Consider the following 27,373-nt stretch of genomic DNA (forward strand, 5'->3'; position numbering starts at 1 on the left):
TGAGGCTGGGCAGATGTGAGAAAAGGGAAAAAAAGTGGGAATAAATGTGCCAGCATAAACAATAAAAATAAAATTAATAAAATAAAATAAGATCTAATGTGAGACTTTCAGTATTGAGCCTTTTTCTCCACATTAGTTTTCAGCAATGATACTTCCTTAACTGATCATATAATACATGGCCATTATTGACTATTTCTTTGGATCCCTCTTCTACATTTATTTTTAAAACTATCATGTGAATGTTTAAGTGTATTTTCTACTATCTGGACCCAAACTTTATGCTATTTTTCACACAAAAATTTAATAATTATATATAGTGTATATTCCAAGGATATCTAAGTATTTTTCAAATTTTATTTCAAATAATACAAAACAGCATTTCAATTACATTTTTAACCTGATTTCTTTCACATCTTATTTCACACTTAAATGTAAAATATTGCTGTAATATCTCTGAGTACATATAATAGTAGCTTTGGGGGGTGTTCTTGGTACTTTTGTTACACATTTAAAATATATAGGATCATTTTTTCCTGTGCATTAATTTGTCTTTTCTTGATTCTTTTTTACCTATTATGTCTAACAAATTCCTATTTTCTGTTTTTATTTGAAAGCAAAGAACATGTTGCTTTACTAAACTCATTATATGAAAACTTACTTCAGGTGCTCAGATTAAGAAGTCTAATAGATCTTTCTTCAAAATAAACTATTAAGGGGCCAAGTTTCCAAATTTCAATTTACAATATTTATTCTTGGTTACCAAAATATCCCATGAGATTGTTTCAATTCATTCAGAGATTAGCCTTCCACCTTTCCTAGATATCAGGGCTGGACTTTGGGAGACTAAAGATGCAAATGGACCTGATCCACAACCTCTATAGCAAGCAGCTGGTAAATCAAACCAGAACCTTTGTAGCAATTGGTCCAACAACCAGGATACTGACCTTTGTTCTTAGATGGCTGATATCCCACATGATGAAATAAAAATGATAACACTTGCTTTACACAACCTCAAAAAGTTATTGTGCATAAAGTTCTAGCATCTTGATAGTCATTGGTACATTCTATTATTTACATTATAGACAAAAATTATAATTTACCTGAAATTCATAAAGAAGTATATTTAGAATATGAAAATGGGAAAAGGACTTGAACAGACACTTATCCAAGGAGGACATACAGAACATCCAGAGACACATGAAGAGATGCTCAATATCTCTTCAGAGAGATAGCTATCAGAGAGATGCAAATTAAAACCACAATGAGATACCACTTTACACCAGTCAGGATGGCTATCATAAACAAAGCAACAAACAACAAATGTTGGAGAGGTTGTGGGGAAAAGGGGTCCTTAGTTCACTGTTGGTGGGATTGCAGACTGGTACAACCATTATGGAAAACAGTATGGAATTTTCTCAGAAAAATAAAAGTTGACCTGCCTTTTGACCCAGCAATTCCACTGCTAGGATTATATCCTAAGAATCATAAAACATCAATTTCAAAGACCCTATGCACCACAATGTTCATAGCAGCACAATTTGCAATAGCCAAGAGTTAGAAGCAGCCTAGGTGCCCATAAGAAAATGAATGGATCAAAATATTGTGGTACATATACACAATGGAATTCTATGCAGCAGAGAGAAAGAAGGAGCTACTACCCTTTGCAACAACTTCGATGGAACTGGAAAGCATTATGCTGAGTGAAATAGGCCAGGTGTTGAAAGACAAATACCATATGATCTCACCTTTTACAGGAAGCTAAACAACAAAACAAACAAGCAAGCAGAAAAAAAACCCAAAGACACTGAAATAGAGAACAAGGGGACAGTGACCAGAGGGGAGAGGGAAGGGAATTTAAGGGGAAAAAGGGGGAGGGATTTGGAGGAACAAATAGGAAGGACACAGGGACGAGAACTAAGGGGGGTGGAAATGGGAGGGAGGTGGGGAGCACGGAGCGGGGGAGGCTGGGATGGGACAAATAGACAAAAACTGTACTTGAAAAATAACTAAATAAAAAAAAGAAATACACAAAAAAAGAAAATGAATAGTTTCATTGAAACAGTGAATTGTTAAACCTGCCTTATTTTATATGTAGCCATTTCACATTTTATTTTTTATGCATTTATTTCAGCAGTCTGGTTTACCTCTGTTTTTCTGTGGATAACACCCAAGTCATAGTTTTTCTTACATTTCAGAGGTGGGGGGGAAGGAGAGAGAGAGTGAGAGATCTGCTATAAATGTCGTAGCTGTAGCTTGTACAGGCTGAGAAACAACGTGGAGACCTTCTCTGTAAAGAGTCACAAGATTCCACAATCAACGATTCACTAGGCAGTGTGATCATTGAGGAACAACCTGCCAGAATTGACAAACCCCTATAACTGAGCATATTATGTTGGATTTTTATTACAATATATAAAATACTTTGAATAATTTTATATATAGATAATAACTTTATAAGAAAAAAAGATCAATCTCCATGGCTGTTCTGAACTTTCACTTTTGTTCTGTTAATTCTGGAAGACCAGCTATTTCTGAGACAAAAATGTGTCTATGTTGTAAAGGCAATTTATAGTTACTATAATTTAATGTATATACAATTAAAACCACACAGGTCCATTAAAACTTTATAATCTGTACTAAGGAATTAAAGCAAAATGCTAGCAAGTCAAAACAGAAAAGAAAATTCTGAGGATCTTAGTAGGAAGAACATTTCTTTACATTGTTTAAGAAATATTTCTGTGTGAGATTATTCTTGTCCAAACATCATAAACTCTACTAATGTATGAAACATTTTCTGAAATATATTTGGTTGTTGTACATGGTTGTCAGCTTTTTATTAATAAAATGCTACTTCTGTAGAGTAAGTAGCTTTAAAGTTTCTTATATTTTGTCACAAAAGTTTCAAAATGAATGAGTGAAATTATTTTTTTCATAAATATGTATTTTATTTGAATTGTTTCTCCATAAATACACATTTTATTTGAATTCTTTCTCTGTTGGGAACCACCCTGCCTGGCTTCAGTAGCTGTAACCCCCCATGGCTAAGGCTGAGTGAGCGACATTTGGACTGTGAGCTACTAAGGAGACAAAGCTTATCTCCCTGTCAGGAGTGCCACTTTTGCTCCTTTTACTTCATCCATAACTGGCCTCTAATGTTTGATCGGTTAGCCAATGATGAGTAAGATTCCTCAAGGGAAGATCAACCTAAGACAGGCACAATCACATGGAGGCCCCAGGAAAGGACTTGGGGAGCCATGGTAAAAGGGGATGATGGACCCTCACCCTTCAGCTTTGACATAGCCTGAGTCCTCATTCTGTCTGCAAGAAGTTTCCTAATCTCTTGGCTGCCTTACTGCCCCTGCCTGACTTAAGCCTGAAACAATGACAGAGGGTCATGCAGCCCTGTGCTTGAAAGGGTGGGTTCCCTGGGTGATCAGGCCTAAGAAAGAATATATAAACTCCTGTGAAACCTGCTTTACTAAGAATGTTCTCACTTAAATGATAAAGGTCCAAGCAGGAAATGAGTTTGTTTTCCAAAGTTTTGTAGCCCTTTAGCTAACAGACCCTGACTCAGAATAGGCCTTCAGAGTTCTTTGTATGCTACCTATTGTTTCATCCTTACTGTATGACAATAATTAATGAATTTTACCTGTCTTCTTGTGCTAATTGAACCTAATAAAAGCCTGTCCAGGCAATGGCTGGGGCACTTTCTTCTTGAAAGATTTGCCAGGCCACTCTGGGACACTTTCTCCTTGAAGGAGTAGTGGTGCAGTCCCTTTTCCTCCACAGGACTCGGTAGTCTGTGTGAATTTGTCTCATATCTCATCCATAATGCTGCAGACACTGTGGGCTGGTGTTTGCATCATTTCTCCATGGACAAATATGTTTTTAATAAAATATGAGCTATGTGTATTTGTACAAGTGTTATATTTTAAATAGATTGAAGAATAATGTATAATAGGCATTGATGTTTGTCACTTTTACACAATACATCCTGAAATTGTTAAAGGTGATTTTTACAAGTTGATAGTAAGGAAAGAGCGGAGCAGCCAGGAATGCAATGAATACCTTTGTGGTGGGCACCTGTAAATTGAAAAGGAAGTACAGACACTAAAATAAATTAACCTGTTGGGAATCATGAAGCCATACTCTCTTTTCTAGCAAAAATGATCATAAAGAGATGTATCCTTAAAGTGATTATAGAAGGCTGACCTGCAGTACAGTGGAAGGGAGCAACTGTTACAAGAGATGTAAGTTCAGCATTTTCACAAGGCTCACAAGTCAGTATGATGCAGGCTCACAAGTCAGTATGATGCCAAAATTAACAATGTTGCTCACTGAACTATGCTTTGAGTATTACAGAGCAAGAGGGTACACTTCACCAGATCTGACCTCATGCAACACTGGACTGATTATAAACCACTTTCTCTCTGCTCCAGATCTATCCCTTATACCTACCCTGCTTTGTGATGCCAGAGCCATGACTCTGTGAATTATAGCTCTCTTTACCAGCAGACTCTTGGCTAGTCTGTGGCATAGAGTGATGATGGAAGGCAGGAGAAGCGAGGATGACTTCCGACTGAGGATGTGTCTTCCTGATTTACTGTCAGACTTACCTCACCAATGGGGCTTCACCACAACGGTGCTCCCCAAACCAGCCTCACTGTGTCCCACTGGAGGTACTAACAGCAAGGCAAGTTTGCTGCTCCCTGAGATGTCCAACTTCCATGGGGAACCTCTGCTAAACCTCTAGATTTTGATAATACTCAAACCTCCCACCATTTCCTCAGTCCTGGGGAAAGAGGCTGCTCTGTATAGTTATTTCTAGTTTACCTCAGTGTTTTCTTTGTGCACTTTCCATCTCTCCACTTCTGGGGCTATGAAACCCTGTATAAAATTCCATCTGTTAAAATATCCAGTGTGTTTATATTATCTTCACTATACCATCTAGGGTGACTAATGATCTCTTGCAAATTTAATTAAATATCTTAATGCTCCAAGCCCTTGCTACCACTATCATTTGCATAGCTTAGAAAACAAACTGGCTACCCACGTGTATTCTCCATGGTTTCATCTATTCTCTTCCTGGCTATTACATAGAAATTGTCACTGAAAGACTCTGCGTCTCCCAATTAATTGTGATCAATTGTTTTCATTTCAAAAATACTGTGTTTGTTTGGTTTATTTTACTCTTGGTAATTGATAGGCTCAGTGAATTCATAATTCAAATTTTTTATTGTTCAGAAATTAGATCCATTGCTACTGCATCAGCTATAAACCACAGTTAGGTGTCTTAAACATATATAAATTTAAAAAATAAGAATACTCCAGAGAGGTAACTGTGGTAGAAATCAAAGCATAAGGACAGTGATAGGATAATTAGGTGTAACTCAGTTTAGGTGGAGAATAATGCTTATTGTAAGAGTAATACTGAATGGTAAGAATGTAGAATGAGACCAGACTGCAGAGGTCCTTCAGTAGTGGATTTAACTGTCTCAAACAATCTTAACAAGCATAAAATATTGTGAACAGCATTGACTTATCACTCCCAGAAACCAAAAAATACAGTATATCGATAATAAAAATTGAGTTGTATCTATTTTGGGAATAATAGAAGAGCACTATCTATACCTCTAGTGGGTGGTATGGGCAAATTCTAGATCTCTCCTTCCAAGATGAAAATACTCATAAAATGGCTGTTAGAGTTGTTGACTGTTGATACAACAGGCTCAATTGTTGCTGTCATCTCCACACCCAGGAAGCTCCCTCACCCAAGATAACCCACACCAATGACTGACTGACACTTGTATATAAAGACCACCACAGTACTTAATCTGGAGGCATCTGAGATGTGGCTTCGGGGTCACTAAGACAGAGCTCAGAGATCCACATGTCAGCAGCTAAACATTTTGATTTAACTGCACCAGTCAAAATCCTCTCTTTGCCTTATCTTGTGTCCCAATACTTATGCTTCTTTCTTGGTTCAGAGAGCATTGAACTCACTGGACCTGCATGCAAATCTCTTGCTCGGAATCTGTTTCCTGGAGAACCACACATGTAAGAGACAGAACCCAGTATGGTCCCAGGAAGAAGACCCTACAGTGTGACTGTGGAACTGTGACACCTGCAAGTGAAGATCTCATCACTAGTGGAAGGTAGAACACTATGATAGCTCCTGTCATGTGGTAGTGAGGCAACTATTAAAACCTTCACTACAGGTACATTGCATTGATTAAAGTGGAAGCAGAATACCTGATGAGTGTGATATCTCAGGTATTTGAGCAATTGTGAAGAGTGTTATTTGCAAAGACTAAAGAATCAGATGGCTCTAGCAAGAGCTGTCAAGTCACAGAAAAACAGTGGAAGGTTATGGACAGCTGGGGGAAATTAATCAAAATCTGAAAGGAAAATGTGAGAATCAGAGGGCTTTCTCTGCAGTTAAAAAAATCTCTTAACCCTTACAAGGCAGAAAAAAGCAAGGGCCAGGTTTGGGGCAAAATGTATGGTTAACAGAGCTGAGAAGAAGGTTAGCTTATCAAAACAAGTCAACTCTGAAAAGGCCTCGGTCTTAATGTGAAGCGAAATCCTAAAATTTGGGTTGGAAACAGATAGGTTATTCCATTGAAATTATTGAATCCCCAGATATTCTGTACTCTGGGACTCCAGGGACCTCTCCTTATAAATAAATGTGGTTCGCATCTTACAAAAGCTAAGAGCTCCTCTTTTGTTGGAAGATAAAGCAGAAACTTCTGCATTACAAGATAGTAGGTCCCTGCAGCTGTTGCCTCTCCTCCTAGCCACCAGGCTATTAACTATAGTTAAATTACAACATAACCCTGTTTTGGAAATGCTGGATCAGCCTAGGAGAAAATACCTCTGCCATAAAGGGACCAGGGCCCCTTGCCAACGTCGATAAGCACTATCTAACTGAGTAGCTGTGGAATGGATTCTGAGGTGGCCAGAACAAGCAAGACAACAAAATACAAAGTTAGAGTAAAAGAGAGAGAGTTTAACAGTACAAGAGTACTTCCCATGATGCAGAACTTAATATTATGACAAAAGTCTCTGGAGCCAATACCAATATGCTGCAAGATGGCTTTGGAACACTTGAAATTAGTGATGACTCACACTTAGTGAAAGAGAAATATCATCACCCCCATTGTAAAGAATGAGAAAGGTGTTCAAAAGAAAAGGAGAAAGCTGTGTAAGGCCAGGAAATCTATCAGATGGCTGTGTTCTGTTGGTAGGGCCTGGAGGGAAACACAGTTACCATAATAATTAGTAAAACAACTGAGAAGGGCACCAGTGTCACTGATGAGCCAGCTCGTTAGCAGCTCTCTAGGTGAGGGCTGAATGGATGAGATGCTGTTGCTGACTTGGATTGCCTGATAGCAAGAAGGCCACAGATCTCTGAAATCATAGCAGTCAGGAGGGGGTGATTATTCATCAGAAATAAGATGAGCAAAATTATTTTAATGAGTAGCAGCATCTGATTGGCATCCAGGGGTGTCTGACCTGCAGAGTTTTGAGGATGGTTATAAAAAATATAGCAACTTTAGGGCAAGGATGATGTGTATTCAACAAAAGTGTTGCTCCATCTAAAGAAAGAAAGCAGGATGGAGGATCAGGAGGCTGAATGCAGCTGAGCCAATTAAAAGCAATCACAATCACTCATCCAGTTTTTTTTCCCCTTTGAGTCAGCTTGTAGACTCAGATCCCAGGGACTGAAGGAGAGTGCAGATCCTCAGGACAAACGGTCCTACAATACCATAGCAGACAAACATGGCAATGACCCAGCTTATTCTTTTCTGAAGGTAGATGCTGCCTTTATAAGAGTAAACTGGAGAAGGTAAATGCTCAGGTGTTTTAATGACTGCGTATAGAGGGTTAAAGTTTACATAACTACACAGGAAGTGAAATGTCAAGGTCTCCCATTGAAGGCGTATATTAGTTTCTTACGGCTGCTATAACACATTAGTAAAATCTTGGTGGCTTAATGCAAAATAGATGTATTATCTTATAGTTCTAGAGGTCAAGAGTCTGAAACAATCCTCACTAAACAAACATTGAGGTTATTTTCCAGTCTGGGCTCCTTTCTGAAGGCTTCGGGTAAGAATCCATCTCTTTGTTCATCTTCTAGAGGCCTCATACATTCACATGCCTCAGATCAGGTCCTTCTTTCTCTGTGTTCAAAGCCAGCAACTCACGGCTGAGTTTCCATGTTACATTTATCTGACCTTGCTTTCAAACCTTGGTGCATCCCTTTTTCTGACTCTGCCTCTCTCTTCTACTTTTAAGGATTCTTACAATTCCACTGGGATTGCCTGATAGCAAGATTTCCCAGGTAATCCAGGATAATTGCCCCCATCTCCAAGCCAGCTGATTACCAACCTTGATGCCATCTGCCACATTAATTCCCTATTACCACATTACATAAGATATTTACAGGCTCCAGTGATAGGACATGCTCATCTTTAGGGTGTCTTTACTCTGCCCAACCCAAAGAGATATCATATTGACCTAGTAACAAATTGAGAACCATATCTGGCCTCAGGAAGAGTCCAATACATCCACATAACCATTGACTGGTCATTTTCCTAGTTTTCTAATACATACTTGGAATGGACACCCTAGATGGTTGGCAGAAACTCCATGTAATTTCCTTGGCTTGTGAATAAAGAGCTAATGCAGTGAGGAAGGCTCCAGAGAAAATGGCTCTCTATATTAATAACCTTAAAGACACACACGATCCAGCTTTGGTATATCCCATTGCATCTCTGCTTAGTTCACTGTGTTGGCTCCTACAAACCAAAAGGACCCGGAAGGTGACAGTGTGCTGCACAAAATCAAGCCTCAGAACTACACTCATAGCATTGGAGAAATTTAGTTCAAGAGGAACCTAACCATATGTTCAGTCCACAAAATAGCATAGGGCTCCACTTTGATTATATTGTATTATTTGGACCAAATGACCAACTGTCATGTATAATAAAGGTATTGGTGAGATACATGTGCTCCAGAGACTGAAAGATAAATCCTAAAACAATTGAGAAGATCAGTGAAGTTTTAGAGGGTCACTGGCTTGGGAATGCTGAAAAACTTTCTTCAAATAAAATCCAAAACATTGTGTTGAGACTTTTATCTCAGTGGATTTTCCTCCACGAAGAAGAAAAGAAAATTCTTGATAGGTTTCTTCAGTTAGTGGCAGCAACTTGTCACATACCTGGAAATATTGCTCCAACCCAATTACCGAGTGACAAAGAAGGCTGTCAGCTCTCAGTGAGACTCGGGGAAAGCACTCAGTGGCGGGTCCAGGCTGAAATGCAGGCACACTGCCTTTTGAGCCTTATAACCCAGCAGACTCTATTATGACTGCGATATCCATGAACGGATGTGATGCTATCAGCATTTATGACAAAAGCCAGGAGGGGAATCTCAAAGATCACTCGTACTCCTGCCATCTGCATGCCTGAAATATAAATCATTTGAAACACAGAAATGCTTTGGGGGACTTTATTTTAGAAAAAAATTGAGTCAAAAAAGACCAGATTTACCCTTCAATTTGATAAAACAATAGCAAAATATATGAAGCTTATTCAAAACCTAGATATTAAGAAATAAAGTACAAAAATCCCTCCAAAGAGAGAAGAAAAGAAGGTAGGCTCTATAATTGCCCTAGTTTACTGCCTTGAAAGATTTTGTATATATCCATCCAGAGAGTTTTACATGAATATTCATAGTAGCTTCATTTGTAATAGCCCAAAAAAGTGGAAACAATGCAAATGTCAATCAACAGAACAATGCATGAACGAATTGTGCCTTACCCATACAATGGAATACTACATAGCAATAAAATAAATGACCTATTGATGCACACTGCAAGATAGATGAATGTTTTTATAATCATGTGCAGTGAAAAAAAACAACAAAAAAAGAGAACATACTTTATGAGTCCATTTACATAACATTTTAAAAATGCAAGTGAATCTATGGCAACAGAAAACAGATTAGTGCTCCTTAAGAAGGAAAGAAGCAAGGAGAAAAAGGAAGGAGAGATCATTAAAGAGCAAGATAATAAATGGGGGGTTAAAGAAATGTTCACTATCTTGATTGAGGCAGTGGTTTATGTGTAATCGTAAAAGTAATTTTAAGAAAAAGTAATTAAGGAACAAAAGTGGAAACAATGCAAATGTCAATCAAGAGAACAATGCATGAACAAATCATGCCTTACCTGTACAATGGAATACTACATAGCAGTGAAAACAAATAATCTATTGATGCACACTGCAAGATAGATGAATGTTTTTATAATCATGTTCAGTGAAAGAAACCCAACAAAAAAGAGAACATACTTTATGTGTCCATAAAGTCCATACTTTATGAATCATATTTTATGATTACTTAGAAAGTATTCTTAATTACTTTTTCAGAGAATTTACATGTGATGACTAAATTTACCAAGTTAAATGCTTTCCATAAGTGGTTACAAAGATTAAAAAGGCAGTTATTGACTTAGCATGGTACAATGAGGCAGGTGTCACTGTAGGGTGGGGCTCCCACTGACCACCTCTGTTTCCAGAGGACCACTTTTAATACAGTGGATGCATTCTCTATAAAGGATTTGACTTACAGCACACATACGGGTAATGGATTCTTTCAGACCGTAAGTCTTTCCCAATGGTTCTTCCAGATATTTATTCTATGGCAGCTTTAGCAGGTTTATTTCTGAGATTGCCATTATAACAAGTGCTACACCTCCAGCACCCCAGCATTGATGTATGAATCTAATGGGGTTTTTTTGCAGGTCTAATTTATTTATATTTTTTTACTTTGTTTATATTGTTGACACTATTACAGATGCCCTTGTTTACCCCCCCACCATTTGCCCACCCCCACCCAGGCCCTGTCCTTGACCACCCAGATCCCCTCTATTGGATCAGAAACTAGCTCAGGAAACTAGCCCCTCTTCTCCAGACTATTACAAGTAAATGGAAGGAGAAGGTGTTGATTTGTGGCAAAAAAAGTGTTTGAGTAGGACAATCTCTTTTTCACTTATAATTACCCTTCTCACTCAATGCCTAATGGCTTAATAACTTATCTACTCTATTATACTTGGAATGACTATTTAAGTAAACCTCCTCTACTCTGACTTCCTTGATTGGTACCAAGCTACATCTGATACACAATGTCTGATCTTAACCTAGGGTAAATTATTTTTTTCCTTAAAAGTAAAACATAAAAATAAAATAGTCCCCCCAAATAATTTTCACACATAGTCTTCCACTTGCTCTATATTTTTCAATTCTATCATGATCTCACAGAGAACTTTAGTCCTACATTATGCTAATGTTATACAAGTACCAGGTGACTCCACTTCAGTATTTGCACAATAGATAAAAATGACTACTCTTCTAGTTATGGAGATGGTGATGTCTCTTCAACAGGATCAAGGAACAAGCAGAACACTATATAATTCTACATGAAATACTACAAAACGTGTACGCATTCAGATGGTACCGTCGTATAAGTAAACTTAAAGGAGCACCTCTTCCAGGTGACACTAAACTTTTTCTCACCCAAATTTCTTTATTTGAATACATTTGGTAGTGTTTATCTCTCCCTTTTGGTTCTAAAGCAAGGTCATTAGCACCAAACTCTAAAGATCTGTATCCTTAGAAAATCACCTTGCTCGTATTTGAAAGAATATCCTACTGCCTTGGAATTATAAAGAGTATCTTGGAAACCTATTAGCATTATAAACCTTAAAAATAATTAGTGTCACTGAATTTGAATTACTTTAATTGCAAAATAGATACCACAGCAAATCATTCACAGTGCTACTGTGAGATTTTTGTAAGAAACCATTTTAGCTGATAAGAATTAAAAAGACAAATGACCTTAGATCGTGACTCCAAAATATCCAGCTCTCTGTTGTTTATTTGCCTAATTGGGAGCGCTCACCACCTGGGAGAAGTCAATTATTTAAGAGCTACATAAAGGACAAACGATGGAATAAATAAATAATATATTTGTTGGGGTCGGGGTCTCTTCCATGGTGATTAAATCAAGGAGTGTTTTGAGTAAAATCTGTCTCAATTAATGGTCGCTTATGTCCTCTCTCCAACCCCCTTTCTTACCTTCCGGGTTCTCATTGTCATTCATCTGACAGACACCACTTTGATTTTTCATTTAAAAAGAATAATTAAAAGATTTTTAAATGTCTACTTGAAGAGAGGTACAGCCGATAGCTTTTAAATGGCAGCCTTTTGGTTATTTAGTGTGTTGCTATTTTAAAATATGTAGAGAACAAGGGGATAGTGACCAGAGGGGAGAAGGAAGGGAAGTTAAGGGGAAAAAGGGGGAGGGATTTGGAGGAACAAATAGGAAGGACACAGGGACGAGAACTAAGGGGGGTGGAAAAGGGAGGGAGGTGGGGAGCAAGGGGCGGGGGAGGCTAGGATGGGAGAAATAGACAAAAAACTGTACTTGAAAAATAACTAAATAAAATTAATTATAAAAAAATAAAAAGAAAAGAAAAAATATGTAGACAAGTAACAATAAACATTATAAACAGAAATTGGTAAATGTTGCTGACAAGTATGGGAACCTTACAGTTCTCTCCTTTCAGGCTCTTCATGGCTGTCCTACGGCAGGGAAGATTGGGCACACTGATATATGTCTATATGGACATTACATTCTCCCTCTTATGTCTATATGGACATTATATTTTCCCTCTTAATTTCTAACAGGCCTAATTGAACATATATGTCTAATACATTCTTGCTTAAAATTGTAAAAAATGTCCTATGTTTGTTGGAAGATTGAATAAAATAGGCATATACATGTATACACACATGAGCATGGAATACTCATGTATTCCAAAATACTCATGTATTAAAAAATTCAAAATACTATATTTTGAATACAGCCAAAACATCACGTAGAAAACTGCAAATTTCCAAATGAGGTGCTAGATCACCTACAAAACAAAGAGAATCAGATTAACATTGTCCTTTTGAAAATGTTTTTTCACTGTTGACATTATTAGTACATCAGAGAGGAAAAAAAGATTTGTTTTATTTTTCTAGAATAGTATATCAATTTCCTTATACAATGAATATAGAAAAAGGAAACAGTGGTCAGAAATACCTTCTGCAGTATAAATGGTTTCATTAATTTGATTTTGATGTTCAGCAACTATCCCCAAATATTTGGAATTTAACTGATCAAGCCTTTACTTCTCAAATATATTTACAGGTGAATTTTATAAAGAACAAGGATGGAGAACCAATAAATGCAATAGGAACAATTAGACTTCCATTTTTAACCTTGTACTTTATAAACTGTATTAAATAATGAGCATTACTTTCATTAACTTATATGCAATAAGTTACTTGCATTAACTTATATAATATTTAAACTATGTCTTCTTAGGTGCATTTTATTTGTCCAAAGAATAGAGTAGGTGAAAAGTGAGATAATAAAAAAACTGAACTCTCAGTACACCAATTATAATAAAAACATGACATACTTTGAATTATATATACCCCTTTGGGGGGTTAATTTTTTTATTTTACTGTATTTTTCCATTACCATTACTCCCCTTATAACCTCATCCACCTTCACCCACTCCCTCATCCCCCTCAGTCACCATACTGTTTGTTGTCCATGTCCACAAGTTCTTTCTCTTTGTTTCCTTTTGCTCGATCCCTCATCCCCCAATCTGCACTCCCACCCTGAGCTGTCAGCCTGCAGCCTGTGAGTCTGTCTCTGTTTTGCTTGTTAGTTCAGTTTATTCATTAGATTCCTCATATGAGTGAGATCATATGATACTTGTCTTTCTCTGACTGCCTCATTTCACTTAGCACAATGTTCTCCAGGGCTATCTGTGATGTCGCAAAGGGTAGGATTTTCTTCTTTTTTACAGCCAAGACGTATTCCATGGTAAATATACAATAGCTGTTTTATCCACTCATCAACTGATGGACATTTGGGCTACTTCCAAATCTTGGCGATTGTAAATAACGTTTCAATGAACATAGGGGTGCGTACATTCTTTCAAATTAGCATTTTGAGTTTCTTCAGATAAATCCCCAGAAGTGGAATTAGTGGGTTATAAGGCAGTTCTATTTTTAATCTGGGGGGTAAGTTCATACTGCTTTCCACAATGGCTGCACCAGTCTGCATTCCCACCAACAGTGCACAAGGGTTCCCTATCTCCACATCCCTGTCAGCACTTGTTGTTTGTTGACTTATTCATGATAGCCATTGTGATTCATTTTTTAACATTGTGGTTTAATGAGTAAACTTTTTTAATGTTGATGAAGTTAATTTTTGTATCTTAATTAAAGGCTATTGGTTTTGATTATTTTAATCTAAAACTTTTTGCTCACTCCCAAATCTCAGAGATATTCTCTTATGTTTGATTCTAACATCTTTGTGGCTTCAGCTTTACTATTTATGCCTAGCACCACTAGAAATTAAACGTTTTGTGAATGGTGTGAGGAAAAGACCAAGATTCCTTTTTTTTTAAATACACATAGCCCTATGGTACCCATATTGTTTGAGTACTACTTGTTGAAAATGGATTTCTTTCTCCACAGCATCGGCGCCTTTCAAAAAATTATTTGCCTATGTACTTGTGGACCTATTTCTGGTCAGAATTTAACTTGGTAGTCAATGACACTGACAACACCGGTTAATAGTTCTAGTGCTTATTTTGTAGAGTTTTTTAAAATTTTCTGCCTGAATAACAATGCCATCTGCAAATAGAGAATGTTTTGCTTCTTCAGTTCTGGCCTTTAAACACAATACTTTTTTTCTTTCTTTAATATAATAGCAAGGATTCTGAGTAAGATTTTCACTGGAAATAAGACTAGTTACTTATCCTTACTTTTAGTCCTCTTATTGCTCTTTTGAGATATTTTGTTATGTTCACTATTATTGATATATATGATGTTACCTGTGGGGTGGTTTTATTGTTATTGTTTGGAAACAGGTATTTTTTTTAAATTTAAGAGAAAACTTACATCCTATTATAAGTCGGCATAACTTTAGTAATTATAATTCAGAGGTTATTGGGAGCTCATCTTACTAGAACTGCAGAAAGAAAAATGAAGACTATGGTTAAAATAATAGAGCCATAGACTATTTGAAAGGACTGAAATTCATATTATGTAACCTTATAAATTGCCCCTTTAATCTTCATTTCAGTGATATAGTAGAGCACTCCTATATTAATAAGATGAGTTTACTTTTCTTCTTTTAGGTCTTGTGGGCAATATTTTGGGTATAGCATATATTTTACATTTTATTTTTGTTGGGGAAAAAACCACTTTTGTGTCATTAGTAGTTGGCCAAGCATCATAGGGTGATTTACATTAACATTTATGTAACATAAAATGTAAAAGATTAAATTATTTCCCCTTCCAGTTTGAATTAGCTGGTTTATACCCAAATATCTTGTTTCTTCACAAGTATTTTCTGTTTTTCTTTTTATGCTTTATCAGCACATTAGTTAAGCTTGCATTAGTCTCTTCAGTTACTTATCACTGTGGAAATTAAAGCTATACATGACTTTTAAAATATCCTTATTGGTGTACACATCAGTAAACCCAACTGCAAGTGTCTGGAACCAAGCTAATCAAGATTAATGCATTCATTTAACAGATGGTTACAATGTTATTAAAATGCAAATGATTGGTTTCTGCTAATTGTTCAACATCAGAAACAATTAATCAGTAGAGTTTTTTCATTTTCTAATAGCCTTTGTAGAGTTTACCTCCAGAGATTAACATAAAAGACAAATATGTAAATGTCTCTCACTAACCCCAGGAGAGTCAATCAACTTGAAAGAAAAAGTAGAATAATGATTATATATTTATAGTAATGGGAAGAACCCTTTGAGTACTATAATGTGCTTCTGAGTTGTTTAACTGGTATCCATATAATTATGTTCACTGGAATAGCTATTCAAATGTAATGGGATTTGGTGCCTTACTTTGAGTCAAAAAGACAATTTCACTATTTGAGTAAATAAACAGTTCTGATGGTGGTTCTCACCAGAAGAGTAGCATCGTAACAACGAGGTGGAAAATGTTTCAAAAACACTGAGTAATGTGAAGTTAACGTCCAAAGAATTTTATTCATTCCTTCTTGCACTCAATAATAGTACATTTAATGTCTTTTCATCAGTTTACCTCTTTACTTTCAAACTATACTATAATAGCTTTGAGAAGAAAATTAACTAAATAACTAGATAATTTTTCTCTCTTTGGCTTGTTTTATTTGGTTGTGTCCTTGCTTATTTTGGGTTTTCTTTTTGGTTTGTTTAATATGAGCTAAATTTAGTTTACATTAAATTTAAACATAAATACTTTAACAAGAATTAAATTAATGTTGGATATGTGTGACTGGGCTTACAGAGTATTTTTTTCTCATTTTGAGTTTTCAAAAGGGGTTAATATTTTGCTTCAGTGTGAGAAACATTACATTGGACAAAGTAGATGTATTAAAACCTTGGCTTCCTCAATATATTAAATCATATTACAGTAAGATTTTGCTGACCTAGAAGACATTAATCTCTTTAAGGTGACTTAACATCACTTCCCAGTTCTATCATGCGTACATTTTACAGTGGAACTCTCAAAAATCAATAATACTTTCCTCATTTAAACTGTCTTTTAACTCATATTACTAGAACCATTTATTATATATAACACCATGTTTAATCTTAATGATCATTCTATGTAATAGTTTTTGCTATCCATTTTTCACAGAAGTTCAAAAAGGTTAAATAACTTCCCTGTAGTTGAACAGAGATTGATGCACATTTCTTTCATTTTAATTCTCTTAATTTTGTCACTATGTATATTTATAAATAAACTTGGATGGGAAATATCTTAAAGTTTGTGATCATCCTAGCTATAGGAACTTGAAAAGAATAAATAAATGCATTTTTGTAAATACCTATTACTATGATGTTTTAAAAAGCAAGGGCGTTATTCATAACAGATGCCAACATAATATTTTGTTTTATAGTATTAGTAATCTTGCCTCTAAAGCAAATAACAAAAAGTTAAACAGCTTAGAAAGAAAGGTTTTTTTTCTCAATGATATATTGCTTTTTATCTTCAGAGGCAAAAGAAGCCAATGGAAATTTTTGATTAACAGCAATTCAGTGGAAGATTTTCTTACCTACTTCAATTTAACCAAGTCTTCAATTCACCAGTGCTCTTTATGGCTCCTTCAGCACACCCTTCCCGGCCCCCACTGGTAGTACTGCTTCCCCCCACTCACACCTGTGTTTTTGCTCCTATGAGTTTCATGCGCACTGAGACTCATCTGGGTCTGCTCCACAACCTGTGTACACAATTACACATTTTATTGTCATTACATGTTTTAATAAAATTTAGTCTTTTTCAAAATTAATTCAATACAATGTAAATATTTATAAATGTAGTCAATCAAATTGCTACTAAATTAGGCATTGATAAGATAACATTAAAATATGAGAAAAGGTAATATAAATCTACAGGATTATGATCCTAATCAGCTTTACAGATGCCTTTAAGATCTTTTTGTAATACTTCAAAATCACTGAAATGGGAAATCATACTTTGCATACTTAATCACTGAGCCATGTGTTAAAAATATTTTCAAAATAAGAAACAGTATCAATGTATTGCTCATCCTTATTTAAGATATCTTATTTAACTGTTCTCTTTCACTAATTAAATTTTAAAAGATGGTTTTTACAGTCTTTTACTTCTATTCATTTTCACTTGCATTTATTACACACAACTTGCAGTAAACTTTACTTTCTCACTATTTAATGTATAATGCAAAAATGTATATGGCAATAAATTTGATTTGCATTAATTATACAATATGTAATGATCAAAGGACAATATTAACTATTCTTTATACATAAAGTGATTCCATAAATTTTCTGTTTTGCACATTTCCAGTAGAAGACTTAAATAAAGAATATGTTCCATGAAGACAGTGTTGCTGCATCAAAGTATAAATGTATTTCTTAAGTATTAATATGTATTGCCAATCCTCACCTTCAGGAAATATATATTAGTTTACACTAATAGTAATTTATAAAAGTGAATATTTGGAAATTGGTATCTAATAACTCGGTCACCATGTTGGTTTTCTTCATTATTTGCTGATTCTCATCAAGCCCAAGGGTAATATTATACCCCAAACAGTCAATCACAACATTGGCTGAAATCCTTGGAAACTGATGTAAACCACACCTTGCTTTTTTTCCCAGTTCTTCTTTCTTTAGTCCATATGATTCCAAACATTTCTCTATATTCAGCCAAACTACCTATTTCCTAAACTAAGTCCAAACCATATGCTTTTCATATTTATGCTTGTTGGAATGTCTCCATGTCATGAATAAAATGATACATCAATGGTAGTTTAGATTCCACACTGTTAACTCCCTCACATTGAAGGTACAAGCATCTTTGCTTTTCACCTAATTCCTTATCATTCAAACTACGTATATCCGATTCTACAATTTCCTTCAGACACTGCAGTTTTAACAAATCCCCAGCTTCCCCATCAACTCTGTCAAAAAGTCCATTTCCCTTCTCCAAAACTCTTTCTACATTTTAATACACAAGTGTCATGGGCGTCTGTTCATGATATATTCTTTCCTATAAGTCAGCTGGGCAACTGCTTGGCTAGCTGCCTGCTGAGTAGCCTGGCACCAAAGAATAGACAAGAGTCACACAAGGTAACTATGCTATTCACTCAGCTTTTATTGAATGGAGGTTCATTCAAAGTAGAACATCAACATACATTAATATCCTGCTCGCACCAACAATCTAAGAGCGATAACACACACACACACACACACACACACACACGCAGAGCAATCAATGGGGGATAATGAACCCCAGTCCCAGACTCTCAGTCTGCAGGTTCAGGAGACAGCACGGTGGGTAAGGGAGTCATCAGTGTCTTGCAAGGAAGGATCTCCAGAGCCAGGTGGGCAGCATGGCAGATGAAGTCCCTAGTTCAGCAGGACAGAGCCTCTGGTGGCCCGTGCTAAAGGAGATCAGCATGGCATGGAGCAATGCCCTGGTGTGTGGAGTTCAGCTGTCTCAGCAGTGGGCTGGAGCCTGCCTCAGTTATAATTTGGAAGTAGTGTACTCCACCCTCTGGGTCTTCTCAATAAATATCTCTGCACCCCTGATGGCAAGTGTGGAATTTCCCCAGGGGCCTTTCTAATTAGACCCCCCCAGGGGTCTAATTTCCCCAGGTGGCCTCACTCTGCAGACATGGCTGTTCTGGTCACATGGGCAGATATGGTAGGGGTGTCTTCTTGCCAGATGTGTCTAATATGACTTAGGTATCTTCCCTCTTGAACCAAAGTGTCATGGCTGACTGGTATCCATCCTGGTTGACATGAGTGACTTCATTTTGTTTTACAAACTTTATGCTATTTTGGTCAGACCAATGCCATTTTATTGGTCCTGCTCTCCACAAGTCATTCCGGATTTTTCTTTATCTCTGTTCTTTCTGTTATCTCTGTTAGAGAGGTGTCTACCTTTCTTCTACCAAGACTTAACTACAAATGAAAAGTTCAACATTAGATCACATATAAAAATTCATGAACACTTCAACACAAGGGTTTGATCTCCAAAATATATAAAGAACTCACATGACTCCACACCAGGAAGACAAACAATCCTATTAAAAAATGGACAAAGGACCTGAACAGACAATTCTCCAAGGAGGACATACAGAATGCCTAGAAATATATAAAAGGAGGCTCAGCATCACTAGCCCTCAGAAAGATGCAAATTAAAACCACAATAAGAAACCACTTCACACTGGTCAGGATGGCCATCATAAACAAATCAACAAACAGCAAGCATTGGAGAGGATGTGGAGAAAAGGGACCCTAGTGCGGTGTTGGAGGGAATGAAAACTGGTGCAGCTACTGTGGAAAACAGTATGGAATTTCTTCAAAAAACTAAAAATGGAACTACCTTCTGACCTAGCAATTCCACTGTTGGCATTATATCCTAAGAACATTGAAATACCAATTCAAAAGAACCTATGCACCCCAATGTTCATAGCAACACAACTTACAATAGCCAAGTGCTGGAAGCAGCCTAAGTGCCCATCAGTAAATGAGTGGTTTAAAAAAATGGTACATTTACACAATGGAATGCTACACAGCAGACAGAGAAGGAGCTGCTACCCTTCAAGACAGCATGGATGGAACTGGAGAGCATTATGCTAAGTGAAATAAACCAAGTGGTAGAGGACAAATATCATATAATCTCACCTGTAAGTGGAACTTAAACAATAAAACAAACAAGTAAGCAAAATATAACCAGGGACATGGAAATAAAGAACAAACTGATAGTCACCAGAGGGGAGGGGGTAACAGGGCAAAGAAGGGGAAGGGTCATCAAAGAACACATGTAAAAAGACCCCCGGACAAAGACAACGGGGCAGGGAGCGGACTGAAAGTGGGGGGTGGGTTGGGTAGGGCAGGGGAGAGTGGGGGGGATTGGGGACAACTGTAATTGAACAACAAGAGAAAAATCTTTTTAAAAGCTCAGGAACACTTCAAATTTAACAAGTCACTCAAATATGCATATAAATCCTTCTAAAGTAAAACAAATGTTGGAATAAAAAATACTGGCTTCTGATTTGAAACAGATTTGAAACATTTAGTAGTATTGAAATTAATTTTAAAATCATAGTTTCAAATGAAAAATCTGTTTTTATTTGTCCTTTTAACATTTAGAATAAATGTTTTGTTATTTTTGTAGATTCTTTACTTTTTCAAGGAAATAAAGCAACAATAAATATAAGAACTAATTATATAGTAATAAAGTTGTTCTAATAATATATTTCTCATACTTATGCATAAATTACTAATAATAATTTGAAATTCATTGCAGTACAGCAATTTACTGAAAATGTAGCAAACTAATAAAAAACTAGAAAACATGTCTGCAATTTGCATTTTAGTACATTTGTTCCTCTGAGAAAAACATTTACATAAAACAGTTTAAATTATCATGCTAAACTAAGATGAACATTTGTTCATGCCTTATTTATAATGCAGTCGACATAAAAACACTGTAAAATAAATGAAGACTCCTACTAATAATAATTCTCTTACTTAAAAGTTTGCTTAATTTTTAACATTTCCAATGAAAAAACAAGAGTATTCACTATTTAATAACAGTGTGCATTAATCATTTTATTTTCTACAAACTAAACCCCTATGAATCTGTGATAAAAATCACTAGCTACTGTCCAGCAATTATAGACAGACTCTGCAAGCCCACGCTAGGCACAAATGCATTTACACAAAGAGGACCAAGATTAAATCCATCTTGTCTCACCTCCCAGTCTATTTCAGACACTGGGAGAGTTCCGAGACCATGTGTTATTTCCCCAACCCCTCTGCAGCTCTGTGCAGCTCACCTGGCCCAAAACCCAGAGGTACAGCCCCACTGCAAGGAAACTAATTAGCATTTACATGAGCTTTGCATTTATTTATATTTTTATGTAATTAATCATTTCATCTTCCCAACAGTTCTGTCAGAGAAGTCCTATGATTATCTTATTACTTAGAAACTAAGATAATGAATTACCTTATTGAGAAACAAAGGCACAAAAACTTTAACTTGCCCCCATTTAAAATTTGGAATTCACAGAAGTTGAATTAGAACATCAGAAATGTGCTCAAAGCCAGCGCTCTCAACTACAATGCACACTGGTTTATGGTTTGAGAAATTGCTTGTCATTACACTTTATCCAAAGCTCAACTCTTCATGGATATAGCACAACACTTGGAATGAATAATTGTTAGGAAATCCTTTAAGATGTACTTTAAATAAAAATAAGTATTTCAGTTATAGTCTATTCTCTATCTTACAGATATTTCACTTAATGGTAAATGTACAGAAAATGTTTCTGTTTATTGAACACTGTGTGGCCAGAGTGACAGCAGCACCTATTCCTACACCAGTAAGACCCTGGGCGCTTCTATCTAACTAGCAGAAACTGGGATTATCTTGGTCTCACCCCTGGTTCTTCAGTAATATTCTACCAGAGATTGTTATTTTTCAGTGTATTCTGTGATGTTATTATTGTAATTTATGACTGCAATTTAAATTTATAAACTTACAATTTATTGAGTGTAATTTCCCTTCTTTACCCTCTTCTCCTTTTCCATTACATTAGTTGTTTTATAGCTCTGTCAGAATTATTTAAATATTTAACATGCTAAAATATTAATTAGAAATTATTACATATTCACTTGAAGACTTTCTGACTGACGTGAAGGGGAATGAAAAGTGAAATATCTCCCATAAAGCCGTGGAAAGAAGCTAAAACTGCCTGTATTACATCCATCCATTCTGTGAGAAGAACTCCCACAGTCCTCTGGACTTGGATTTATCCAACTTCTTCCTGATAAATGTTACTTTGTCTTTTTGTGTTACAATTTTGTAGTTTGCAATTACCAAGTTTTAATTCACTCTTAAGTTTAAATTGCTAATTAATCAAATTCAAACACTAAATTTCTGATGCACTGGGAACTTTACTCACTTATTAAAAATGTATATGGATAAGCACCGCTATAAAGATTACTCAGTTATATTGACATGACTCTTTGACTTTAATTCCCTATTCAGAACACACCCACACCATGTCTCTTTCCAGCCCATAAAGTAATGGCCTCCTAACTTCTACAAGCATATATTAGTTTGACCTGTGTTTTCAAACATTTCTATTTACATAGATTCATGAGTTACTATTGTTTTTTTCTGAGAAAACGAACAAACAAAACCTTTTCCATTACAGGCCTTTTACGTCCCTATGATTTTTTCTCTATAGTGATATTCAGCCATCATGGATATCAACATGTCCCAACATCAATCAAAAGTATTTTCATTGTATATGGGAAAGGAATAATCTAATTGTGGTTCTCCCTGAGTATATTATCTTTCTATCTGTGCTGTTTTCATTTCATAATAAGCACTAGGAGGCAGAAGATCACAAGTATATTGAATGCCAAGCTCCTGAAACTGTTTCCATCCGACAGCCCCTTCAACATGATGTCTCTTCCCAAGACACCCCTTCCTGGTCTTGCTCTGTTAGAAATCTGTCTCTCTCCTCAGAGCATCAATTCTCAAGCAGACCTCTCAAGGGACAGTTGTTTTATGTATTTGTTTTTCTACCCTTTCTCTGCCTTACAATGGTATAATTGACATACAATAAAATGCATATATTTAATGTACAAAACATAGTGAATTTTGACATACATGTACACCTGCAGATCAATCAACACAATCAAGGTATTGAATAATATATCCATTCATTTTTCTCAAAAGTTTCCCCAAGGCCCTATGAAGTAATCCTTTCCTCCTATACCTGCTTTATTTTCCCTGTCCCAGATGACCACCAATCAGCTTTCTGTCAGTATGTGATTTATCTTGTTTTATTTTTTTCTCTGTAGTCTTCATATCACCTCAGGTACAAGTAAGACATCTCTAATTCCAGACACTCTATCTCACTTTCTCTTTCCTCTGAATCTTTAAAAAGATATTCCTTTCATTTGTTCAGTAGGGTGTTCTCAAAAGTCTCATGTTTATTTTAATATCTTTATATTTTCAAAGAAAGTGAGATTTCTTGAGGCCCAGAGGAACCCATCCAGCTTGTTCTTGGAGCTGCCCTCTGAGCACTGGGTGCTGATGGCTTCCCTTTCTCAGACACACTGCTGCCCGGCTCACAAGGCTTTACCGGACTGGTCTCTGTCCTTCTCCTGATGAGCGTGGGTTCACACAGGGAGAATATGTGGCCACCATGAAAAAGTCCACATTTCACTGTGCTTTGTCTCAGTATGGAAACTATGTTTCCCAATATTCAAAGTGGCTTTCTTAGTCTTCATGTATTGTCTGGCGACTAATTTGAACTGTACCTCATGTGTGATCGCTGTACCTTTTTTTTACTTTTATAAGATATATGGTTTGAGGAAATCTTTCTGAAATGGTGCAATATTAACTGTCACTGTTAGTTTTCAGGTGGTGAATTTTTATTTGATCCCCTTCCCTTTGGTATTTTAGCAGTAAACAGTGGAGAATATGACAAGTACCACTTGTCAAATGTCACTTGAAACAGTAAATCTTGAAAACAACATTGTATACTATTTTTTGAGTGAATAGGAGCGATTTAATCATGTTGTACATTTTTTAAGAGATTGGAGGAGTGCATTGAAGCATGGTCTTCATAAGCCACAGGCATTCAACGCAAACGCCCATTTTAGGTCTGGCATTTATACCACAGTTCGTATGTGCACACTTTCCATCGTGAAGATTTACCACACATAGTTGCAGAAACTCAGCACACCCTATAAACATAAAGTTTGTGTCATATACAAGAATATCTAAGCAAGATTTTAATTTCAAGTGCACTCTATGAATCCTCTATAATTAATTAACCTTCACACACTTTCTCGAGGGTAAGGAATATTTTAATTACCTTAAACAATATACAGAATGGTTTACTTATACATATTTTTAAAGTTTCATTTTTATGTTTACCAAAAAAGATACAGCAAAAGTATTCATTAATAGACTAGATATTGATATTTGCATTTCTAAAAGAGTAATTAATTTTATTATATACCCTAGGAAAAAGGCAAACTGAAACAAGATTTTAGATAGCTCCTTTGGCATGAAACTAATTCAAAATAATAGAAGAATAATTATTCCTGTTCATTGTTCCATGTATCACCTAATTAAAGAATGAATAAAATGTCACAGCAAAGAGAGTGACATTTATTTAACAGGCAATCATTAACACTGTGTCTGTTCCTACTGAACTCGGGAGAAGCTACCCCACTGAATATACCCGACCACCTAGCAACAATGTCAGTTCACTCGCATCCACATGCCATGTGAAAAAAGACACACATCATTTTATACCTATGTTCTGGAAGCATAAGTGTTTGTTTCTCCTACAAAATAAGTAATTAAAAGCAAGAGTTCGGGCATTTTTTAAAAGAAATAATTACACTTAATTATTTCTTATTTCTGTAGAGATTGTTAGCCAAGGTTGCTCACGTATAAAAAGAAGCTTTGCTTATAGGTTTTGATATTCAAAACCTGAGTGCAGTGTATTATTAATTTATGGTTTGGTCAATTGTTATGTATTAAAATTCTTAACCATACCTTCATTAAGATGAGCAATTACTTATCAAATTATCATTAGTTGACTATGGAGTGTTTTTCATTACAAAACTTTAAAATACTTTTTCATTTGTTTTTCAGAATTGATAGTGAATTTAAATTTCTTTATGATTTTATGTCTTTACTTACCATGTACTTCATTACCCAACTAAGATTTAAAAAACAGACAAGTTGCATGTAGAATTGTCATAAACAGATAACATTCTTTAGAGATCCTACAATTTTCTTCCCATTCTGAGAAATGTAATTACTTTGCCTCTCATCTTCCTTCACCCAAGAAGCATCAGCTCATGAGGCTACTTCTGTTCCCACATGTCTTCGCCTTAGGTTTCCCATAGCCGTGTCCTTTGAATAAAATTTGGCACTTGTTATATTTCAGGATCATTCCAACTACCCAACAAATAGATTCTCTTTTTCTCTCTTTAATTTTCTCAGAATTCTCCATTTTACGGAGTTAATTATCATTACTAGCAATAAGTGCTTTCTGTATTTTTAGCTATTAATTTTTTTATGAATCTTCTAAATCTGAACCCAATGAACAGGATAATTTGGGAGCTTCAGAGACAATAATGAAAAGCCATCAACATATTTCACAGCCAGAAATCTTCAATGGCACCGAAAATTTCAGTGAGAATAGCTGATCCTACTCCATATTTGCAAACATTAACATAGATGAGTATTCTGAACAGAATAATATCAATGTGCCCGTAGCCTTTGTTATTAGTTTAGTAGTACTTCGTGTTTTCAAAAGCTTATTTACATGTGTTTTTTTAATTCTTTACAGTTGCTCTTTATATAAATGCTATTGCAATTTAATGATGATTTCCAATGTTTTATCTGATTGCACACTGAATGAGAGAAGTTTTCTTTTGAATCTAAGTCCACACAGAAGCCTTCCTGTATTCATCTAAGTTAAAATGGCATGTCTTACCTTGCTAGTTTTATTGATTTTTAATGTTCTAGAAATTTAGTTAGGCTCATTTAAGAGTTAGGTAATATTATTACTATAAAATTATTCACTGGCACCACAACTAAGAGTCAGAAAACACAGAGGCAAATCTACTTTTGCCAATAATTCCTGTATTAATTTAGCCAAATCAAATTTCTCTTCCTTACCGAGAAGTTTGGATGAGAATATCTTCAGTTTCTTTGTGAGCACGTGTGGAGAGTTTAGCTAAGTTGCTCCCCACTACGGCTGCTGTGTTATCTGCTTTGCTTGGCTAAGCGACCCCTCAACTACAACATGCCCTAGAGGTCTTCAGAGTCCCAAGCAAATGTAAGTTTCTGATATGATTTCTCTAAAAGTTGTTGTGATCAGCAGTCTGACTGACACAATGCCTTCCATTGGGTAAGAGTCTCACGGGGTTTATCAAAATCCCTTTCTTTTGGTTTGAATCGATCAGAATTAGCCTGTGAACCTCTGAACACCCCCCTACAGACCCTAATACAAGCATCTGCCTTGACTTGCCCTGCCAGAAAGAAAAGGAGTATCTCTCTCAGACATACGCCCTCAAACACAAAAACAACATCAACATGAGGATTTCAAGTGTTTTCCCAGTGTTCTTTTAAAGCAGATGAAATACTCCGGTTTTCTTTCTGAAGTATCACACAATGAATGGCATATAACCCCACCAGAAAGTTTCCTGAGAGTCCCCAGGCAGGAAGAAGATCAAGCAAAGCTTCACTGAGGAAGTGGCATTAAGATTCTAAATCGATCTTGTCAGGAACTTAAAGATTCTTGCTGGGACCAGGCAGTGCGTATAAATGAATTTCCCACCAGTGATACGTTCAAGCAAAGAAGAGCACTGGGAATAAATTCTGAAGTGTAACGGCCCCCTCCTCAGCCTCAGGCACTTCTGTGATATGCATATTAGGGCCTTATTTTATCAGACTGTTGATTTTTCAGTATTGCGTATATAATGAGTCCTAAATATCATAAGTTGGCAACCAATAAAAACAATATAAAAATAAACTACTATCCAATACAAGATACCAGGTAAAGGCTGCAGGCTTCAGATCTCTCTTGTAAAGAAGCATTAATACTGGGGTCAACAAAGGAAGTATGAGGAAGGTGATTTCAGGTCAAGTAAGCATGTGAAAATGCCTGTGTGTGTGTGATATAATGCAAC

The sequence above is a fragment of the Artibeus jamaicensis genome, unplaced genomic scaffold (assembly GCF_021234435.1).
Source record: "Artibeus jamaicensis isolate MK-2021 breed Jamaican fruit bat unplaced genomic scaffold, CSHL_Jam_final scaffold_369, whole genome shotgun sequence".
Lineage (NCBI taxonomy): Eukaryota > Metazoa > Chordata > Mammalia > Chiroptera > Phyllostomidae > Artibeus > Artibeus jamaicensis.